This window comes from Carassius gibelio, chromosome A3 (genome assembly GCF_023724105.1).
Source record: "Carassius gibelio isolate Cgi1373 ecotype wild population from Czech Republic chromosome A3, carGib1.2-hapl.c, whole genome shotgun sequence".
Classification (NCBI taxonomy): domain Eukaryota; kingdom Metazoa; phylum Chordata; class Actinopteri; order Cypriniformes; family Cyprinidae; genus Carassius; species Carassius gibelio.
The window spans coordinates 29474263-29488258 of record NC_068373.1 but is presented as its reverse complement, the minus strand read 5'-3'; positions in this window follow the sequence as shown (position 1 = coordinate 29488258).

Genomic DNA, 13996 nt, shown 5'->3' with positions numbered 1-13996 from the left:
AATGGCGGTATACCCCTCAAAATCCACTTTTCTCAGGATATAATTTTTTGTCTAGTAATTTGAATGTTGTATTCGAAAGGAGATGCAAAGAAAGCACACATTGCTGGGTGTTAGATTTTTTAGAGTCACTTATTTGCTTTAAAAAGTCTTTTAAAATGTCAATGATGTCATATCGTACATTCAGAGATACTGCTTTAAGGCAATCCTTCAGTCACTTGCTTTCAGAGAATGTCTATGGTGCTTTCGTGCTCTGCGCTTTCTTTTCTCTCGAGGCATCGCTGACACAGGTAAATACATGTGCTAGAAAAGTTTTTGTTTTGTTGTTTTGAAAGACCACACCAAAAAATACACACACAATGGTCGTTGGATATTTGGCGACTAGCTGGCTATCAGTTATCCATCAGCTGGCTGACAACCCTTCCCCACTATTAGAAAAATTTATCATTGCACACCTGCGAGGCATCTTTTCCTTTTGCAATTTGGAAATACTATACCATATGTATCCAGTATTTCTTAACACAAGAATAACACAACAAGTACTCAAATTAAATTTATTTTCCATGTAAATTTCACAGTACATACATAACAATAGGCAGATAAAAGTGCCAGCAACCCCCCAAAAAAATATGCTGCGTTGAAAAGAAAAACTTGGGCGAAAAAGTCTGCCTTAACATTCTGATCCCGCTGATTCTGATTCGGATGCCATCAAGCGGTATCTCTGGTCGTAATCATGGACAGTAAAAGAAATGGACACAGCGACCCCATTGGAACTCAATTGAGACTGAAGTCAATTTTTAGCTATTTTAGCACCTCCGTTTCTGACGCGCAGACTCAAACTAAGCTTGATGATGTCAGCAACCTGTCTGACAGATGTAAATCTAGTAGCTGTGCGTGTAAACTGCCTTCGTTAATCTTTCAGAGACGGCAAGCTGGAGCGGGGAGTTCTTTGGCGTGAAAAAAAAAACTGTTTCTACGGGGCCATAATGTAACATAGAAGGTAATGGAGCTTTTTATACATTGTCATGTATCTTTAGAAATAAATAATGTACAAATGGAGTCTTTAATCGCCTCAGATGTAAAGTTATTCGCTGTCAAAGTGGCGCCAAAATGAATTGGAGACAATGGGATGTTAACGCAAGTGAAGTTCTGCTACAAGATGGCGGCACGGATAATTGGCCACTATATTGGATTTTAATAGGCACTTTGTTTTCGTTATTTCCAAGATGGATCTCCATTTTGTCCTTCCTTTAATGTTCTTTGGTATTATAAAATGAACAATAACATTAACACAACAACGGGTGTGGGGGAGAGAAGGGCAAATTCACATGGGGTTCAAAGTGTAATAAAAAAATCACATTAATTTCAAACCTCTATTACAAACATAAGGTATTAGTTCACAATTACAGTGTATACTTTTTTTTTTTCTTAATTTACCCTGAAAAATAGAGGTGAAATGTGACAACATGCCATCTAAAAAAAAAAAAAAAAAAACGTGCAGACTAAAATATTTTGTCAATAAAATACAAATATTAACTTTTTCAAATAGAATAATGTTTTTTTTTTTTTTTTTTTTGGAGTTTGACAACAAACACATTGCAACCATGCTTGGGACGGCCCTGATCGCAACACACAGCTATACGGTATAGATCAATATAATGTAAGCAACCAGGAATAGCAACCCACGGGAACAAGAAACTCACCATCACAACAGGATGTGCAAATGCTCAAATGCCAGCTTCTTAACCCCAATGAATGTGCAAGGAGTGAAAACCACTGATCAGGAGTTTCCGCGGACAGGGAGCATATATTTACACCACATTTAATTTTCTAAATCCTGACATGTGCATGCAAAACTAATAGAATAACACACACTCTACCATCTACAGTGTCGATCTATTCGTTTTGACGCGATTGACCTGCCTTTTGGCAAACTGTTTTTTTTTCTCTCTTTTCAAATTTCAGAAAAGAAAAAGTCATTAAAAAGTGGAAAATAAAATATTGGGTAGGGTTAGGGTAGGTGTAGGGAGGGCTTTTTCCCAATAAGGTGGCGTCCATTTATTAATTTGAATTAAAATTTACTCTCAATTTACACTCATGTTTTCAGCCTGGTGCAAAAAATAATTTTGGTCTATATAGCTAATTTTGCCCTTCATGGCAACTGTGAGGGGGTTAATTTTTTTATAACTGATCCGTTTAAATTATATTAAGCCTTAAAGTTCTGCATAATTAAGGGCGTGGCCACTTGAGTGACAGGTAAATTGCCACTGCTGTAACAACCGTCGCGCTAGGTGGGCGTGGCTTCAGCAACCATCTCCCGCCCTTTTGCCCATTTTCGATTGTCCGGGAGAGTCGCGCAGTGACGCGCTGCCAAGATGGCGACGGCTCGCTCTGCACACTTTAGGCTTCAAAAACTCTCTTCAGGAGTCTACGGGTGACGTCACGAACACTACGTCCATGTTTTTATACAGTCTATGGTTTTAACTGATAATATAAAAAAAAAAATAGGCCTACCCAGTGTTTTTGAAATGTGTGGTGCTTTGGTTTAGCATTGGTTACTTCAATATTACTTAAATGCAATTATGTTTAAAATAGTTTATTCTGGATTGTTAACATGAACGAATATTTAGTTGAAGTACCCATGTGTGTAAATTTTTCACAAGCTCTGAGATCAAGTCCGCAGGAGCAGGTGGGAGTGGACACAAACATTATGGGTGCGGGCGGTAGTGGAACACATAGGTTGCTGGAGCGGGCGGGCCTGGTCATACATTCAGCGGGAGCAGGCAGGTGCGGGTTTAAAGGGGGGGTGAAATGCTATTTCATGCATACTGAGTATTTTACACTGTTAAAGAGTTGGATTCCCATGCTAAACATGGACAAAGTTTCAAAAATTAAGTTGTACGTTTGAAGGAGTATTTCTGTTCCAAAAATACTCCTTCCGGTTTGTCACAAGTTTCGGAAAGTTTTTTTCGAGTATGGCTCTGTGTGACGTTAGATGGAGCGGAATTTCCTTATATGGGTCCTGAGGCACTTCTGCCGGAAGAGCGCACGCTCCCGTATAGCAGAGCAGAGAGAGGCTGTGCACAGGCAATCACTCATCACAGCGAGAGCGTCGCGAAATGTCACAAAAGGAGTGTGTTTTTGGTTGCCAGGGCAAGACAACCCTGCACAGATTACCTAAAGAGAAACAGCATTAAGGGACCAGTGGATGGAGTTTATTTTTACAGAGCATCAACGGAGTTGTGCAAGTGTTTGTGTTTGTTCCCCTGCATTTCAAAGATGCTTGTTTTACAAACAAGGCCCAGGTTGACGCTGGATTTGCACATCGTTTATTTCTTAAGGATAATGCAATCCCAACGCAAAAGGGTCACGATCGTGTGTTGGAACCGCAGGCGGTGAGTAAAACTGCTTCAAATATCTCTGTGTTATTAACTTAGCTATCGGCGTGTAAGCACATCAAGTAAACAACATGCGATGTTGTCATCAAACTGCACGAGTAAAACTGCTTCAAATATCTCTGTGTTGTTAACTTAGCTATCAGCGCATAAGCACATCAAGTAAACAACATGCGATGTTGTTATCAAACTGCACTTTCCACATGTAACGTTACAGCTTAAAAAAAAAAAAAAAGACGACAAAGTGGAACTTAGTCATTTTCCAAAACCGCTAAGCAAATATATACAGTTTCAGTACATACCACATAGAGAAGCCTTTGCTGATGCTGCTCTTGTTCAATTTCAGACTCTGGATCTGTGTCACAGCTTCCAGACGCGCTCAACACAAAATCCTACTCGCGCTCGTGATTCTTTAGCTCCGCCCACACGTCACGCCTCTAGGCGCTCGTGTTTTTCCGGGAAAAATCGGTACAGACTATCTTTCTCTTATGAATATAATAAAACTAAAGACTTTTTGGAGTTATGAAGGATGCAGTACTACTCTATAGGTACTCAAGATTAACAGGATATTGAGTGAAAATGAGCATTTCACCCCCCCTTTAAGAAAACATTCCTGCGCAGGGCTCTACTACAGACCAGTTTCCCTTCTTCCTTTCATTGCAAAAACACTTGAACAAGCTGTGTTCAATTAAGTCTCTGGCTTTCTCTCACAGAGCAACCACCTTGACAGCAACCAATCTGGCTTCAGAAGTGGACATTCAACTGAGACGGCCTTGCTCTCAGTTATTGAAACCCTAAGACTGGTAAGAGCAGAGTCCAAATCTTCAATACTTATCTTGCTTGATCTGTCCACTGTTTTGACACTGTTAACCACCAGATCCTCCTATCAACCCTACTGGCAAAGAGCATCTCAGGAACTGCACTCCAGTGGTTTAAGTCTTACTTATCAGATAGGTCCTTCAAATCTTGTAGAGGTGAGGTGTCAGAGTTGCAACATCTAACTACTGGGGTGCCTCAGGGCTCAGTTCTTAGACAACTTCTCTTCTCTGTCTACACGGCATCATTGGGTTATGTCATTCAGAAACATGGCTTTTCACACCACTGCTATGCTGATGACACTCAACTCTACCTTTCATTCTATCCTGATGATCCGACGGTAGCTATTCGCATCTCAGCTCGTCTAACAGACATTTCTTGCTGGATGATGGACCATCACCTTCAACTCAACCTTACCAAGGCAGAACTGCTTGTGGTTCCAGCAAACCCATCGTTTCATCACAGTGTCACCATCCAGTTAGCTTGATTGTGCCATACCAAAAAAGCACAAAGTCACTTTTACAGACTTTTAAATTTAAATGTTCCCTCCTGGTGGAATGACCTGCCCAACTCAATCCGAGCAGCTGAATCCTAGCCATCTTCAAGAATCGGCTTAAAACACAGATATTCCATCTTCATTTGATCCTCTAATTTTAGCACTCACTAATACTAATTCTATTCTTTAAAGGGGGGGTGAAATGCTCGTTTTCACTCAATATCCTGTTAATCTTGAGTACCTATAGAGTAGTACTGCATCCTTCACAGACATCCCAACCTGCAAAAAGTCATTTCAGGGAGGTATCCCGAAGATTTTAACTAATTTGCGGAACTTCCGGGAGACTTGGGATGTCTGCCTTCATAACTCCAAAAAGCCTTTAGTTTTATTATATTTATAAGAGAAAGATAGTCTGTACCATTTTTTCCCGGAAAAACACGAGAGGCTGGAGGCGTGGCGTGTGGGCGGAGCTAAAGAATCACGAGCGCACGTAAGCTTTTGCGTTGAGAGCGTTTGGAAGCTGTGACATTACCGTGAGGAAAAAAACATCATCCAAAACAAACCATGGCTAATAGTCAGATTCAGCGTATATTTATGATCCAGAATCAGATCCAGAGGCTGAAATTGAACAAGAGCAGCAGCAGCAACGACTACAGCAGGACGTCTCTATGTGGTATGTACTGAAACTGTATATATTTGCTTAGCGGTTTTGGAAAATGACTAAGTTCCACTTTATGTCGCCTTTTTTTTTTTTTAAGGTACATGTGGAAAGTGCAGTTTGATGACAACATCACATGTTGTTTACTTGATGTGCTTACGCGCCGATAGCTAAGTTAACAACACAGAGATATTTGAAGCAGTTTTACTCACCGCCTGTGGTTCCAACACACGATCGTGACCCTTTTTCGTTGGGACTGCATTATCCTTAAGAAATAAACGATGTGCAAATCTGGCGTCAAACGGCCTTGTTTGTAAAACAAACATCTTCGAAATGCAGGGAACAAACAAAAACACTTGCACAACTCCGTTGATGCTCTGTAAAAATAAACTCCATCCACTGCTCCCTTAATGCTGTTTTTTTTTTTAGGTAATCTAGGGTTGTCTTGCCCTGGCAACCAAAAACACACTCCTTTTGTGACATTTCGCGACGCTCTCGCTCTGATCAGTGAATGTCTGTGCTCTCAGTGCTCTGCTATACGGGAGCGTGCGCTCTTCCGGGAAAAGTGCCCTCAGGACCCATATAAGGAAATTCCGCTCCATCTAACGTCACACAGAGCCATACTCGAAAAAAACTTTCCGAAACTTGTGACAAACCGGAAGGAGTATTTTTGGAACAGAAATACTCCTTCAAATGTACAACCTGATTTTTGAAACTTTGTCCATGTTTAGCATGGGAATCCAACTCTTTAACAGTGTAAAAAACTCAGTATGCATGAAATAGCATTTCACCCCCCCCCCCCCTTTAAAAAAATCTAACTAGCTTGCTAATCTTTTTGTATTCTATCTGCTTTCTTTTCAATTATTACACAATTAACAAAAGCAAAAAAAAAAAAAAAAAAAAGACGTCTAACACTATAGCTTGCTCTATTATTTTTCTATTCTGTTTTCTTTTTATTTATTATATTATTTAAAAGCCCTTGCTACGTGTACTGTGTTTAAGCTAACTGAGACTTGTTATAGCACTTGTACTGTATATCATTGCTCTTTTGTTGATTTTGATTGCTTCCATTGTCCTCATTTGTAAGTTGCTTTGGACAAAAGTGTCTGCTAAATGACTAAATGTAAATGTAATGTAATGCAAATGCATAAATCTGGTGCATTTTGAGAGCAGAATCAAGTGACTAGATCAATGAAGAAATATATGGTCCTTTTTAGTAGTAGTAAATTATTTATTGGTTGTGTAAATGTAAATGTGATGGTAGGGAACAATTTAAACTATATACATTTTTAAGCTAAAAATGTAATTCTGTCAAGAGCAGGGAGTGGTTTTTCTCTTCTTCTTTTGTTGGTTGATTATCATTAATGCAGACACTTAACCCAAGACACAAGATGAGAAATGGCATTTTTACACATAAAAAAAAAAGTCTCAATGACCAAATACATGACTGGAAAAATTAATTTAACTAATCATCTTGTAATAAATGTAATTTAAGTTCTACTTTCCAAGTATGAATTATCATATGCAGTAAAAACAACAACACTCAAGCACTGTAAACTGTGCCAACCCCCCCCCCCCCCCCCAAAAAAAAAAGAAAGCAATAACAACAACATTTCAACATGATTACTATTTTTTTGCCTGGTATTGTTACTGATTCTGGATACCCCTTGACACATTTTATGCTGTTCCTGATTTCTGATTGTCTGACCATTCTTTGATAAACTTACTGCAAATGGATTCGAATGTCTCTGACTCCATGCTACAGAAGACTTCACCATACTAGGATCCAGCAGCCTGGTATCCTCTCGTTACTGAGATGTCTGTTCCCACTTCTAGGTCAAGTCAAGTCACCTTTATTTATATAGCAATTTAAACAAAAAACATTGCGTCAAAGCAACTGAACGACATTCATTAGGAAAACAGTGTGTCAATAATGCAAAATGATAGTTAAAGGCAGTTCATCATTCAGTTCAGTGATATAATCTCAGTTCAGTTTAAATAGTGTCTGTGCAATCATTTGCAATCAAGTCAACGAGACTCGCTGTAGATGAAGTGACCACAACTAATCAAGCCAGAGGCGACAGCGGCAAGGAACCGAAACTCCATTGATGACAGAATGGAGAAAAAAACCTTGGGAGAAACCAGGCTCAGTTGGGGGCCAGTTCTCCTCTGACCAGACGAAACCAGTAGTTCAATTCCAGGCTGCAGCAAAGTCAGATTGTGCAGAAGTATCTGTTTCCTGTGGTCTTGTCCTGGTGCTCCTCTGAGACAAGGTCTTTACAGGGGATCTGTATCTGGGGTTCTAGTCGTCCTGGTCTCCGCTGTCTTTCAGGGATGTAGAGGTCCTTTCTAGGTGCTGATCCACCATCTGGTCTAGATACAGACTGGATCCGGGTGACTGCAGTGACCTCGGAATAAGACAGAAACAGACTAATATTAGCATAGATGCCATTCTTCTAATGATGTAGCAAGTACATCGGGTGTTATGGGAAGTGTTAATTAATTAATTTACCTAATTAATGCAGCCTAAAATCCTTTAACGGATTTGGATATTAAAATCATATTAGTATGTTATGTGTAAGCCAGGTTAAAGAGATGGGTCTTTAATCTAGATTTAAACTGCAAGAGTGTGTCTGCCTCCCGAACAATGTTAGGTAGGTTATTCCAGAGTTTAGGCGCCAAATAGGAAAAGGATCTGCCGCCCGCAGTTGATTTTGATATTCTAGGTATTATCAAATTGCCTGAGTTTTGAGAACGCAGCAGACGTAGAGGATTATAATGTAATAAGAGCTCCTTCAAATACTGAGGTGCTAAACCATTCAGGGCTTTATAAGTACTAAGCAAGATTTTACAATCTATACGATGTTTGATAGGGAGCCAGTGCAGTGTGGACAGGACCGGGCTAATATGGTCATTGTTGTGAAATCTTTATGGCTTTTCTCTTATTGTCCGCAATTTATTCTGCTAATGTGTTGGGTTACAGAAAATGCACTGTACATAGTTTGAAGCAGATACGTTTCTAACGTAAGTGAGGTATTCTATGCTACGCAAGCACAGCAGCCGGAGTTTTTGTAGCTGGAGTTTCATAGCGTTTGCAGACTTTCCACTCGTGTGCAACATCCTTGAGTGCAAGTTAAAGTTACTGACAATGTAAGTTCATAACGATTCTATGTTTAATGTGGAATGTTTGTGTGCGCTGCAACTATTTCTGGCACTAAGCCAATATTGCGGCTGTTTCGCGATCTGTATAATTATCGGTGCACTCGCGCTATCACGGATGCTAAAACCACTAATACTTGCAATATGAATATGTAGCCACACTGGGTAGTACATTAAAGTTAACTCAAATTATATATAGGGAATTTTAATAATTAATCATTAATATGATATATATCATATGACGGTCATATGTAGTGTTCCTGTAGCTCAACTGGTAGAGCACTGCCTTAGCAAGCAAGCGCAAGGTTGGGGGTTCGATTCCCCGGGAACACATGATATGTAAAAAATGATAGCCTGAATGCACTGTAAGTCGCTTTGGATAAAAGCGTCTGCTAAATGCATAAATTTAAATTTAATTTAATTTACATAAAAATTATTGAAGATGAAAAATAGGTCAATTGTGTATATATCAATAACTCATTACAAGGCACTGTAATTTACTCATCAATATGTCAATCTTCCATCCTTCACATTATAGTGATATCTTTTTCTGGGAATTAATGCAAATCGAACAGTGGTTTGTCCAGCAAACGGCTGTAAGATTAACTTATCATCTTTCAATTAAGTTATCAACTGTATTTAAAATGCTAGAAAAGAGAGAGTCCATAGTTTCTGTTACATCATCAAGTTGTTCTGAAGTTTTGGATATGCTAAGGAATTCAGATACATCAGGAAGATAACTTAAAGTGATAGAAGTGATGGTTCTACCATACTTGTAACAAGAAGTAGAATTTAAAATTTTGGCTATATGAAGTTTGCACAAAACTAAATAATGATCAACATCAACATCAATTCCATGTGACATTATTAAATCTAGGGTATAATTTTGACTGAGTAGGTCCTGAAACATGTTGTCTAACACCAATAGAGTTCAGAATGTCTATAAATGCTGATCCCAATGCATCTTTTTCATTATCGACATGGATATTAAAATCACCAACTATTAAAACTTTATCTGCAGCCAGAACTAACTCGGATGTAAAATCACCAAAATCTTTAATGAAGTCTGTATGGTGCCCTGGTGGCCTGTATACAGTAGCCAGTACAAACATAACAGGGGATTTATCATTAACATTGGTTTCTCTGGATAATGTTATATGAAGCACCATTACTTCAAACGAGTTATACTTGAAGCCTGCCCTCTGAGAAATCCTGAAAACATTGTTATAAATTGAAGCAACACCTCCCCCTTTGCCTTTTAGACGTGGCTCGTGTTTATAACAGTAATCTTGGGGCTTAGCAAAGTAAACAAAGCTGAAAGGTATATCCAATTTCTTGAACAACATATGCTCCCATCCAGACGTCATCTCTTTCAGGGAAGTCCTTGCATTTTCCAACATGAGAATACCAGACCACATACTGCATCAATTACAACATCATGGCTGCGTAGAAGGAGGATCCGGGTACTGAAATGGCCAGCCTGCAGTCCAGATCTTTCACCCATAGAAAACATTTGGTGCATCATAAAGAAGAAGATGCAACAAAGAAGTGCTAAGACAGTTGAACAACTAGAAGCCTGTATAAGACAAGAATGGGACAACTTTCCTATTCCTAAACTTGAGCAACTTGTCTCCGCAGTCTCCAAACGTTTGCAGATTGTTATAAAAAGAAGGGAGGATGCCACACAGTGGTAAACATGGCCTTGTCCCAACTTTTTTGAGATGTGTTGATGCCATGAAATTGAAAATCAACTTATTTTTTCCTTAAAATTATACATTTTCTTAGTTTAATCAGTTGATACGTCATCTATGTTGTATTACGAATAAAATATTGAAATTTGAAACTTCCACATCATTGCATTGTTTTTATTCACAATTTGTATAGTGTCCCAATTTTTTTGGAATTGGGTTTGTATCATATTGTATTATTTGTCTGATGATGTTTGATTATTTTATCCATCCATAACCAAGAGAAATACTAACTTTTAAGATTTGACTATTCTACATGAAAGGTGATTTTGGCCTTTTATCATAGACTTATTAGTGTCCCACATTAGGAAGCTGCAGATTTTCTTAGATGACTTGCACAAAGACCACTAATATGTCTGTCATTTCTTTTATGAATGTGTTATCTGCATTTTCACTTCTTTTTTATTTTTTTTAGGACACATCCTGGGGTTTTTGAAATGGTAAATGGATTTAATGTTTTGTCTCAATATGCCACAGACATCTGTAATGCAAAAAATGTCCAACATTGGGGAAATTCACCCTATGTCAATTCAAACAAAAGCTGACTTGTCTTACAACTGTTAATTTCATTTGCAGACACACGCACGCACACAAACACACAAACACAAACACCTCTGCTATTTAGTTCATATTTAAACATGCATACAAAACATGACCCTGCACAAGCCTGGACATACAGCTGTTGAATCCAAATATTTTGCACTTCCTCTGTATTTGCCTTTGGTATATACTAACAAACCATTTTTAAAGGAAGTTTTTTTTTACAAAGTGAAAAGTCAGCAAATTTCTTGTGAAATTTTGTTAGAATAGCATACTTTCTGAAAACTTTTCTTGTACTGACCACAAAAAGTGTAGTTTAATTCATGAGTAAATGAGTTTTATGAGCTAGATCTTTGAATTAATCATTCAGAATTCTCATAAGGTATTAGTTTCACTCTGTATAACAAGTGACCTGTCCCTGTAATTCCCTGCTGAGGTGATGTGGGTGCACACTCACGCCATTTGCATACCGGTCTCTCATACGCTCGCATGCATAATGTTCTTGTTTTCATGTCTTTTATTTTGTAATTTGATTTATGCTGTTAGTGTCAAGCAGGGCTTTGGTCCAGGCGCCCCCCACCAGGCTCATAACCAGGTATGAGGCCACCGAGGTCCAGACCTTCACTGTAAAAAAATGCTGTAGTTTCTACAGCAAAATTTTACAGAATATTACCGTTTAAACATTTTACATGATGCCGCTGTAATTCACAATGCATTATGGGTCAAATAAGTTTTACAGTTGTTAACAGTATCTTTCCATGTCAACTGTAATTAATTTACAAGATGCAGGTGTTGTCACTGTAGCTCCTGCTTTTTACACGAACTTACTGTAGTGTGGCATTATGGGATTGCGCGCACATCATTCAAATCTGAAATCCAGCCGAGTGGAGTAGCGTGAGAACGATTGAAGATTAGAGGTTTTATTCATAATTCCTGGTAAGTTCACTAATTATATTTATTATACTTAAAATATATCCTTTTATATTTATTTAAGTTAATAAGCGTATCATGTCACAATAGCCTCATATCATGACATTTAGACAAGAGGCCTTGGTAACTTCTGTGCAGTAAACTGGGAATTGCTATCATAGCGTAGTTAGGCCAGATTTTCGATTTTTGGAAGTAAAATTTTTTTATTGAGAGCATTTAAATAGAGTTTACCTAACTTTTATCATAGTAACTACAACCTTTGAAATAACTGACGAACAGATAAATATGTTAAGTTTAATTTATATGTGTTCTACTGTCCCATATTGACGTGACGCCTTACTATAATTAGTAACTACATGTACATGAGTAATTGTGTATATTCTGTAGTTGTATTGAACATTAAAGCTCATCTGAGCCATTTATAATGAACATAGCAGTCATCATTTACTCCTCAGCGACTAAAATCGCAGAGGATTAACTTACATTTGGATCTGAGGGAATGCGCCCTTGATCTACTTAAATGCGTTTATGTTCGTGCGAATCATTCATGATCCAGCTGTCACGGATCCAGCCAACCAACCAGCGTCAGACCCTACAGCTCAACCTTCCCGTTCCTGCTCACCTGAGTATTAAGTCATTGCACCTGCCGCTGCCCAATCAAGACGTGCATATAAACCCGCACTCACAGACTCCTAATCGTCTGGTCTCGTCTATCGCGTATGTGAAAGACTTACCCGACTCCTGATCTCCAGTTCTCAGATCCTCTTCGTCCTTATCGTCATCGACGTCATCTTCTGCCGTTGGTCAGTTGCCTACCATTCTCCTCTGCCCTGAAGTACACCAAGACTTGCGTAGTGGAAGTTTATAAGTCTCTCGGATACTGGGCTTTCACATCCGTTCATCTCTGCGGTGTTTCCCCAATCAAGTATTCTCTCTTCATTAAAATTCTGTGAATTCTCATCTTGTCTCCTGTGCTTCAGTGGTGTGTGACAGAAGACCAGACCACTATTTCACGAAGATATGGACCCCAGTTCTCCGACCACGTCACAAATCGATCCATTTGCCGAACTCGTGAATCAGCTCCGGCAGTCACTCTTTCCTCCAGGCGCCGCTTCCTCACCTGAACTGCCGGCCGGTCCTATGGCCCTACCAGCGCCGTTCAGTGGCGCGGCGGAGAATTGCAGCGGCTTTTTACTGCAGTGCACCTTATTGTTTGAGATGCAACCTCAGCGCTTCCCCACAGATAGAGCCAAGATCGCATTTATTATCTCACTGCTCTCTGGCCGTGCTCTCCTGTGGGCTAAAACCATCTGGGAACAAGCTGGGCCTGCAACTCATACCCTGGAAACCTTCGTAACACATTTTAAGGAGGTATTTGATCAATCTGCAAACTCCCTTTCTGTACATGATCAATTATATCACCTAAAGCAGGGAAGATCCTCGGTGGCGGAGTATGCAGTGAAGTTCCGCACCTTAGCAGCTGCGAGCGGATGGAATGAGGCTGCTCTCATCACAGCTTATAGACAGGGGCTATCCCCATCTCTCCGATTACATCTCGCCATCTATGATGATAGCTTTGGTTTGGAGAATCTGATCCAACGTTCTATCCGGGTAGCCCAGAGGCTAGCAGCATGTGATCTGGGATTGCCCGCGCCTCCTACTTCACCTACCACCACCGCAGTAGCCCTATCTTCCCCAGTGCAATATCCTTCAGCATCAGCCATCGAACCGATGCAAGTTGACTCCTTCCATCTCTCACCGGCTGAACGTCAAAGACGGCTGCAACAACACCTGTGTCTTTACTGTGGAGCAGATGGTCATCTCAGGTCTGAATGCCCCGTTCGTCCACCTCGTCCAGCGGTGAGTAGCCTGACCTCTAGGGCTGAAGTTGTATCATTAGTCTACCTTCCTGTATCGGTGATCTCTGCCCCCAATTCCATTTCAGCGAAGGCCCTCATTGACTCGGGCTCCGCGGGAAACTTAATTTCCAGACAACTCGTCAGCCAGTTCCACATCCCACAAATCCCTTGCCAGAAGATGAATGTACACTCCATTCTGGGGAAACCTCTCGGAAAAGGTATTATTTCTCACTGTACACCATCCCTTACCCTACGCATTGGGGTAACCCATTATGAAAGGATCTCCTTGCTGGTGCTGGATGGATCAACAGCAGATATCATCCTGGGACGCCCTTGGCTTAGGCAGCATAACCCTCACCTTTCCGGGACTACCTACATCGGTTTGTGATCATTTACAT